The sequence below is a fragment of the Mastomys coucha genome, unplaced genomic scaffold (genome assembly GCF_008632895.1).
Source record: "Mastomys coucha isolate ucsf_1 unplaced genomic scaffold, UCSF_Mcou_1 pScaffold12, whole genome shotgun sequence".
In the NCBI taxonomy this organism is placed as follows: Eukaryota; Metazoa; Chordata; class Mammalia; order Rodentia; family Muridae; genus Mastomys; species Mastomys coucha.
The window spans coordinates 21,172,076-21,182,137 of record NW_022196894.1 but is presented as its reverse complement, the minus strand read 5'-3'; positions in this window follow the sequence as shown (position 1 = coordinate 21,182,137).

Sequence of the window (10,062 nt, the reverse complement as noted above, 5' to 3'; positions counted from 1 at the left end):
AAACAGAAGAGGTAGCAGGGTAGCATTGTTCAGAGGGGGCAGAATATTTAGGAGGCAGGGCTTAGTGCCTCGGTCAGTGGGGCTATGCCCTCAAAAGGTTGTGTTGATCCATTCACCCCCTTTCCATGTTTCCTGATTTAAGATATTTGTGCTCACTCTAACACACAAGTTCTACCATTGCCAGCCACTCCCTCATGAGACTAGGTCAAAGGAAGTCCCATGCCCTTGAGCTTCTAGAACCTTAAGCAAAATGGGCCTTTGTTTTCTAAGTATCCTGCATCAGATACTTTGTTACAGTAACATGAAGCTAACTGATGCAGAAGTTATGTTCTTCCAGTCTATAGTGATAATCAAGTGCCAATCAGAGCAAGCTCTGGAGTCCTCAGGTTCCATATAGACTCAGCCCAGCTTCAAGGTCTCTGAAGCTGCTGACCCAGTTAGACAATGAGGACTTTTGTCTTCCCTTGGGTTATTTATCACGTGACATTATCTTTCCCAACTCCTACAACCATGTGGCTTATTTAATCCATGTCCATTAAATGCCATACGTGCTTAAGGCCTGCCAATAGGACCCATAACAACTGAATTTGTTCCTTTAAACAACTCCACAACATTTCTGCCTTGGTGTGACCTTGTGTGCTCAATTCCTAATTGGCAGTCTAGGCCTCCCACTAAGTCATTTTTATTTCAGTACATTTTTAAATTATGAAATACTTCAAACACACTGGAAAAAAAAATAGACACAAGTCCATGTCCTGCTCAGATGTGATGAAATAGTGTTCTGTGTGAGGAATCCCAACAGGGTTCCAAGCCAAGCTGTGAGATGGCCCCATGAGGGGAGGTGGCCTGTGCCAGGGCAGAGAGCCCTGGTGCTGACTGTGAAGACCTAGGGCCCAGTCCTAGCTGTTTCTGGGTTCAGACGTTCTATCAGGAATGCTCTCTGCACCTCCATCTTCACAGTCTCCCCCATCTTCTCCACCTCTGTCTGGAGAGCCCCAAGTTCCAGTCCTCAGGGCTCTGACCTATCTCTGTGCCGTCACTGTGTCTCTGGATTTTTAGCATCATCTAAACACAGATGACTCCGATTCTTCCCTAGCTTGCTTTCCCTTCTGATCTACTCCTGATTCCTTGCTGTTTCTCTTTTCTCTTTTCCAGCATAATACTTTTATTGATTATCTCGGAATTTCACATAATGCAGCCTAACCTAGGTCCTCCTAGGTCTGCTCCCCACCTTGGAACCACCCCTCATCCCTAAAAAGAAAAAGAAGAAAGAGTCCAATCTGTATTGTCCATGGATTCACTGGAACATGGTCAAACTCCCAGTGGCCAGCCCCTTAATGAAAACTGAGTCAGTCCCCACTCCCACTAGAAGGCATCAACTGTGGGCAGTGTCACTTCAGCATCCTTATCACACTTTTTAATAGTCCTCTTCAATGGCTTCTTGTCTTCCTGGCTACTTTTGTGGGGGGAGGGGTGGCGAGGAGTAGGGCTTCACAGAGAATCTTTCTATGTCTGTCTCTCTTGCTCAGGTTTGAGTCTACAGCATTCAAAACCTCTGCAGAAGAAGTCCCCTTGCCCTCTACAGCCAGCAGGTGCATGGATCATGGGTCCCCACATGATTTCTGGTGACAGGACAGACCACAGGCCTGAACATGTGCTACAGGCCTCAGCATGGTCTCTGATGTTAGTACTATGGACATCAATACTGCCCTCTACCACAGCATGGGCCATGGACACCATCCTAGTCCTTGGCAACAGCACAGGCCACAGACATTAACATGGCCTCTGGGACAACACAAGCTATGTGGTGCCAGGAGGCAGCCAGGCCCATGAACATCAACATGGTCTCCTATGGGAGCTCAAAGCATGAACATGCACATGCCCTTCAATGGTAACATAGTGGACCTTGGGTATCAACGCGTCCTCTAGGGAGAGCATCGACCATGGGCATCCACACAGCTGCCAGCTGCAAGGCTGACCAAAGACATCAACATGGCTTCAAGTGGCAATACAAGCCACTCACATCAACATGACTTCAGGCAGCAGCACAGGCAATGGACATCCACCTGGCCTTGAGTGGTAACACGGGCCACAGACATCAACACGGCCCCCACCTGCATCAGGACCAGCTGGTTCTGCTACCCACTTCCTTGTCATGATGGGGACAGCCTCACCCCTCTGGAACTTAAGCCCCAAATAAACTCTTTTTTCTGTAAGTTTCCTTGGTCATGGTGTTTATTCACAATAGGAAAGGAACACACACACCGACTGTTAAACTCCAGTGGCTTCCTGTCTATCATGTCAGCAGTGACCCTGGGCTCAGAGTTCTGCTCCTGGTTCTTTGACCGTCCAGTCACAGTGAGCATTTGAGGTTACTCCTGTTTCCAGGCCTTGGTACAAATCATTGCTCTCCATCCCTCCAACTTTTTCTTTTGAATATTTCTCTTATTGAGACTCTCCCTAGCTGTCTAACCTAAATTTGTAACTCCATTCTCTTCTGTAGGACTGTGATGGGCAGCCTGGTCCTTGGTCGAGCACAGGCTTGAAACTCTGGTGACCCTGCAGGGGGATAACCCTGCAAGGAACGGTAGGGGGTTCTGCCATGGATCTAGACACCAGGATCTTAGCAGAAGACCACAGCTCTCCACAGGTCTGTGGCCATCAGTCAAGTAAGGGCAATGCCCCAAGCCCCTGCACAGGTAGAGGATGTGAACACAGGTCACGTAGCCTTGAGACAAATCTCCATTTTAATGAGGTACCTAAAGGCTTGGAGGCTTAGTCAATAAACTCCTCTTCCCAAACACTCCTCCCTGCAAAAGGTATTTAACCTCAGGCCCACCCTGAGAAAGTGGGGTATGGTTTTATTCATCACCACTCTCCGCCATGACAATAAATGCCTTAAAACCATGGACTGTCCCTTTTCATCGGGATCTGCTCTGTGAGCAATGGAATAGGCCTTTGCCTAAAGAGCCAGCCACCTAATCTCTCACAGAAGGTCTCTCAGTGGTCCCAGCTACAGTGTCCATCAAGCCAAGCTACCCACTGACAAGTCAAGGACTCTCCTCCCTGAGGGACCCAGCCAGAGCTCTCCCTGCCTTTCCCTTTGGTCCCAGGCTAGATCTAGCCCTCGTGCTCCCCACTCCATTCTCAACTCTTCTAAGACATCCAGCAGCACCTGGGGTGCCCAAGAGCCTAAGAACCAGATGGCCCCAGCCTCCCTACAAGCCCGGGGACTTGCCAAGCCAGCTCAGGCAGTTCCTGGGTACCTCAGATTGCACTCTCCCACCCCTGGGCTGGTGTCCTGCAGCTTCTCATAGCCCTACACCTGCGTGGCACCAGCATGAGGTAAGAGCAGTCAAAAGTCCCAAGTCTCACCTCCCAGAGCAGCATAGTGGACATGGGACACACCCCCCCACACACTAACCCAACACTCTTCCCCTTCTATTCTTGATATTTAATTTTCCTTTTAATTGTTTTTTAAGGAACCTATTTAATATGCCATACATCTTATATTGTTTATTATCTAGTTTGTCTACTATCAACAACAGGGGCTACTTAGTCTGGTAGTCCTCTGTTACGTACTGCATGCTTAGAACAATGTCTAGCTCATTAAAATATGCACTCAATACACATGTGTTGAGCAAATGAATCCTGCATATAACAAATATTTTATCACATCTCAGAATATTTACATCCATAGAGGGGGAAATAAAAACAAAGTAAAGACTTATCGGACAGGAGATAAAACTGCCACTTCCCTAAGCCAGTATACTTTCTAGTTAGAAATTATCCTAAATACTTATCTTTATTCCTTCAGCTAAGTGAAGCTCTCAACTCTCATCAAATAAGTTTCTTTTTTCATAAGAGACCATCCCAAAAATCCATAGTTGGTCAAATTGCATAGAACAACAACCATAGGTGCCCAGCCCCAGTTGATATATATGCAATATAATCCCTCACCTAGGATTCAGGGACCATTGCAGAAGAGGCAACACAAAGATTGTAAGATACAGAGGACCAGGATGCCTGTGTGAGGTAACATCTTCTATGTAGGACAGAGAAGCTGCAACCACGAAATCTCAGCAATATGGTCACCAAAACAAGGCCTGCACAATGACAACACTAGTAAGCATGGCAACTGTGGTGGTTTGAATAGGAATGGCCCCCATAGACTCATGTGTTTAACTTATTGGCCATAGGAAGTGACACTATTATTAGGTGTGGCCTTGTTGGAGGAAGTGTGTCACTGTGGGGACGGGCTTTGAGGGCTCACATTCTCAAGCTATACCCAGTGTGGCACTCAGTCTCCTTTCTGCTGCCTGTGGATCAAGGTGTAGAACTTCTCAGCTCCTTCTCCAGCACTGTCTGCCTGAACATCACCATGTTTCCAGCCATGATGATAATGGACTAAGCCTCTGAAACTACAGGCCAGTCCCAGGTCAATGTTTTTCTTTATAAGAGTTGCCATGGTCATGGTGTCTCTTCATAGCAATAAAACCCAAACTCAATAAAACAACATAGATGTAGGAAATCTCACAAGGTCCTTCCCCTGCATGAAGAGCTATAGGCAGTCAATAGCTGCTGAGAGAGGCAGAATCAGTCTTCTCTAGGGATAAGCTCCCTAATAGGTTATCCATTCATAAGCAGTCAGTCCTAAACAAGCGTGCATATGAGCCACATTAAATGGACTCATCAAGCTATCTTTATATATACATATGTATGTGACTGTAACTGAAGAAGAGAGGGAGAATTTGAATGGGAGTAGAGAAGACATGGCAGGAGTTGGGAACAGGAGAGGGTGGGGTAGAAATGACATAAACACAGCATTAGAGTATAAAATTCTGAATTGTGTTTAATGACCCAAATAAAAAAAAAAAAGAAATGAGAACACAGAACACAAACTGAAACTTCATCATTACCACCCAAGGCTTGGTATAAGGCCAAACCTTCCAAGGGAGGTGCCTTTCAAAATATGCATCTTTAGAAGAAGCAGGCACACTGGGTTGATGAAAGTTCGCTTCAAAAGAATAAAGGGAGGGGAGGAGGCTAAGAATGTATCCAATAAGGACAACCTGCAAACTGGCAAAGGCATAGTGAAATCCTGGGATAACAGTTCTATAGCCCATTAGAGAGATCAGGATCAAGATGCCCCTAGAAATGGCCAAGGACCGAGATGGCTGAACAGATCGGAAGCAAGGTCAACATGTGTAGGATCCAAGTCAGCTGAGACCAGCAGCCCAGGTAACAACAGTGAGCCAGAACTAGAGCTAAGGTGTCTAACTTCCAGACCAGTGAGGTTTCTGTACCACAGACATGTGTCCACCTGCTTCTCGGGGTGGTAGGGGGTGGGGAGAGATCAGCTTTCATCTCCTCCCTGCATGTGCTAGGATACCGGCAACGCCAGAAGTTACTCCAAAGGAAATGCTTTAGTTGGAAGTCCTACAGAGAGACAGAACGAAACTTGGAAAAGAATTAATAGGAATGGGGCCCAAAAACCACTGATGTTTTTTGTTTGAGATTTTTAAAATAGGATTCTTTGAAGAATGAAGTATGGTCAGCATGCTTCTGGAAAAGCAAAGTCATTGCTGTGAAATAAATAGAAAGACAAGGAAAGAAACCACCGTGGATGCATGAAAAACAAGTCAGTTCGAAACCCAGTCACTTTCTTTTTCTGTAAGAATTGACCGACAGCATTTATATGAAGTTGCAGGCTAGAAAGAGTGTCAGGGCTCAAAGGAGAAGAGTTTAATTGGAGGGAGAAAGGGCATGAGTGTTTAGTAAGCCATGTGCTGTATGACAGGCATGGCCCCAAGCAATACTGAACAATATAACATTATGCCCATTTTGATGAAAGGAGGGATGAGATGCAAAGCTCTCAGGTACTAGCTGGTAAGAGGCAGGATTAACCCTCAAGTGATTCCCAGCCCTGTGTTTCCTGACCTTCTATGAACCCTTGGTGCACTGTGCTGGTCAAGCTCTTAATCTGTCTATACTCTGGGTCTTGTAAAATACAAGCCCTGTATCATTAATTTATTTTACAGGTGCCTTAATTTTCCTTCTGTTAAATTTCTTGGTTCTCAAGACTTGGGGGAGTTCTCCAGAAGGACCTTTCAGTGGGCTTTGGGATCCAATCAAACTATTACTTCTTGCTGGCCCAGCATTAAGGATCCAAGCCTCTAGAGCTGCATATGGTACCTGTAGGTCTCCTCTTAGTGTAAACACCAAAATCCGTGTGCAGACACTCCAGTGGGAGAAGGGACAGGCTTTTGGGATGTCTCCTGAGGAGTTTATTGATAACCCTTTGAGTACATATAACCAGTTCATCATGTTGTATGTAGCATGTGGAACCACCCTGGGGAATTCCATAGAGATTAAGCAAGCAAGCCTGGAATTCCTTATCTGTCACAAGTACAGGGGTCAACAGGGGAGACAAGTGAGGGCTGAAAAATAAAATCAGAAGCATCTCCTATAGTGGGAAGAGTCCTAGGAAAGTTCCAGACTAAAGCTGTAGGTAAGGGTTGGACACTGTTGTATAATGGTTTTGTCCTAACTCCAACATTTTCTCTAGGAGTTGAGGGCCATGAAACTCAGGAAGTAAATGAAACTTAAAAACTTGGGAAATAGACAAAAACTTTCAAATTTCAGGAAATTTTTGAAATTGCCAAGATGCACAAGGCTCCTCACCAAGTTGGTAAGCAGTAGTAATTGCTGGGGAGAAGGCATGTCCCCACGTGCCAAAGGGTCTCCAGGTGGTGCTGAGGTCACAGCATTTGTGAGTCCTCATCTTCATGGGGCAGCAGGCTTCTCAGAGCTGCAGCTGCCCCTCACACTTCCATAAGGAATCCTCAGTAAACTCAGCGCTTAACTTGGGTGAAGTGCTTAGCCTTGGGTGGCCTTCTTCCTTCCATCTGCCCTCAGAGCCATCTCTGGGCTGAATAGATGTTTGTCTGTGTCTCTCCTTGCTCTGCATCTATTCACTTGTTTGGAAGCAAGACACTTCTACAGTCTAATGGCATTTTATTGTCTGGTTAATAAAGTGATCGAGTATCTAATGGGTCTTCCAACTCTCATTTCCATGGCTTTGCAAACGTTTACTTCCCTAAATGTAGGAGGCATGCAAGTCCTTGTTCTCACAGATAAGCACTGGAGAAACAGGAATGTTAAGCAGGCAGGGCTGTCTCTCCAAAGGGAGGGATGTAGAACCTGTTTTCCACCCAGAAGGGTGGGAGCAGACTTGGTCAATAGCCTGGCGACCTTTGTTCTATCTATATGGAGAGAGCACACTGAATCTCCCCTGCCCCTTCCCTTAGCTTGAGCTTGTTTTCTCAGTTAATGTACAGAATCTGTCTTTATAGAAGATGTTCCATGTACTTTCCAGAGTTTCAATGTAGTCAAATGTTAAGCTTTATTGTGCACATGGGATAGAGTTAATTATCACTAGAAAACTCTATTTTATAAATTGTGCTGTACTTACATATGCCTAAAATAAACTACTCAGGGTCAGACTCTCAGAGTTTAAACCAACATCAGCTACTGAGTAACATTGAACCAAGCCTCTTCTAACCTCTCACATCTCTCTGCTGGCCATGATGTCTACAGAGACCACCACACCTGAATGGCCTTTCAGAATCATAATGCCTTAGAGTTATAAAGAGGGTTCGTGAGAATCACAGTAGAGGAGACAACAAGCATTTTAATCAGAAACACAGAGTTTATCCTCACATAAATGAAATGGAGAGGAAGTGAGGTAAACCAGAAACTACCAAAGAGTGTTGGAGTTTACCTGTAGAGTGAAAGGAGAAATAGATGAAACTATAAGAAGAAGGATCCCCACTGCCTCAGGTAAAGGCTGGTCCCATGGCAGCATCCCACCACGTGTGCAGAGGCTGGTCCCATAGCAGCATCCCACCACCCTGTAGAGATTCTGGTTCTGTAGCATCATCTCTACTGCCCTGTAGAGAGTCTGGTTTCATGGCAGCATCGTTATTGTCCTGTGTAAATGTTAGTTCTAATGAGGTGAATAAGAGAGGAGAATTTGAAGCCACTGTAGCAAAGTGGTATAACCATACTAGGCAGCTCCAAGTGTGTGTTCCCCCACAGGGACATTACAAAATCACCATGGGATGACTAAAATAACCTTATGGTCACACTGGAGATCAGTCAAACACATGCAAACATATGAAATTCTAGGAAATGTATTTTTTCTCATCTCAGCTCCCCCATCTCCCAGAGGAAGTGGAATGGGCCGTATGCACAAAGCCCAGACTTTATTTGCAGTGTTCTAATCAGTCTGGGAGCTGCCTAAAGGATTGGCCTCTGTCTTGCTACATGGGAAACACCTGATATTGACCTGATAAAGCCAATTGGAAGCCGGGCGGTGGTGGCGCACGCCTTTAATCCCAGCACTTGGGAGGCAGAGGCAGGCGGATTTCTGAGTTCGAGGCCAGCCTGGTCTCCAGAGTGAGTTCCAGGACAGCCAGGGCTACACAGAGAAACCCTGTCTCGAAAAAAACCAAAAAAAAAAAAGCCAATTGGAAAGTTCTGGAAACTTTCAGGGGTGGAGCCTAGCTGGATTGAGGTCACTGGGGGTGGAGGTGTTGGGGGGTAGACCCTTGGAAAGGTGTGGCCCTTCCTTGTCACATTCTGTCACATTGTGAGGAAGCTCCTTCGGCCACCATGACATTCCGTGCAAGCATGTGGAGGCAAGCACCACAGAGTGACAGCCTCAAAGCTCCGAGGTAAAACAAATCTTTCTACTGTGACTCCATTCAAGGAGGTATTTTGATCACAGTTACAGGAGGCAACTGATTCAGAGACTGAGCAAATAGACATAAATTTAGGCTACTAATTTAAGAGCAGCCCCTTCCATTGTCTTTCTCCCTACTCTTCTATACTCATTAGGTATCTTGTCAGTTTGTCACAAGCTAGAGTTATCTAGGAAGAGGAATCTGGATTGAGCAAATTCCTCCATCTGATTGCCTATAGACAAGCCAGGGAGGCACTCTCTTGATTAACGACTATGTAAGAGGGTTTAGCCCACTGAGGGTGGTGTCACCCCTGGGCACGTGACACCCAGGGGTTGTAGACTGAGCAAGCCAATAAGCATCACTCCTCTATGGGCGCAGCTTCAACTCCTGCCTCCAGGTTTCTGCCCTGCTTGTGTTCCTGCCCTGACTTCCCTTGGTGGTCCTTTGCAATTATCAGATGAAATAAGCCCTTTCCTCTCTGATTTGCTTTATGGCCATGGTGTTTATCACACGGTGCTTATAGCAAGCAAACTAAGGCACTTGCTTCCCCCGCCCCTCCTTCCTAAGCCCTGGTTCTGTGGGTCACGTTCCTTATAAAGCAATAACACATAAGCTCCTGTCTTAGCTTCAGAGTTCTGGAAATCCAGACAAAAAGTACAGGCAAATATGGGCTGGAGAGATGGCTCAGTGGTTAAGAGCACTGAATGCTCTTCCAGAGGTCCTGAGTTCAATCCCCAGCAACCACATGGTGTCTCACAACCATCTGTAATGGGATCTGATGCTCTCTTCTGGTGTGTCTGAAGACAGCTACATTGTACTCATATAGAAGAAGAAGAAGAAGAAGAAGAAGAAGAAGAAGAAGAAGAAGAAGAAGAAGAAGAAGGAGGAGGAGGAGGAGGAGGAAGAGGAGGAAGAAGAGGAGGAAGAAGAGGAGGAAGAAGAGGAGGAAGAAGAAGAAGAGAAGGAAGAGGGGAGGGGAGGAAGAAGAGAGTACAGGAAAATAGCCAGAAAGAGTGTGAGGTTCAGGCTCAGGTTGTTGCATAAAATGGCATGACAAAGGAGGCCTGACTAAGGGTGACACTCACAGAAGACTTGAGAGAGGTCAGAGAGTAAGCCAGGAACGAAGGGAAGAGGATTTCCAGCATTATGAAGAACAGTGTAGAAGCCTGCAAAGCCCCGGAAGGAAGGGTGTTAAAAGGGGTTATAAGACGATTAGAGCCATGCTGTTTCTGGCTCTTACAGAGTAGAGTGGGAGGGGAGCAGAGGGATGGCAGAGCCTCAGTCAAATTAAAAAGATGCTCTAGCTGCAGTGCTG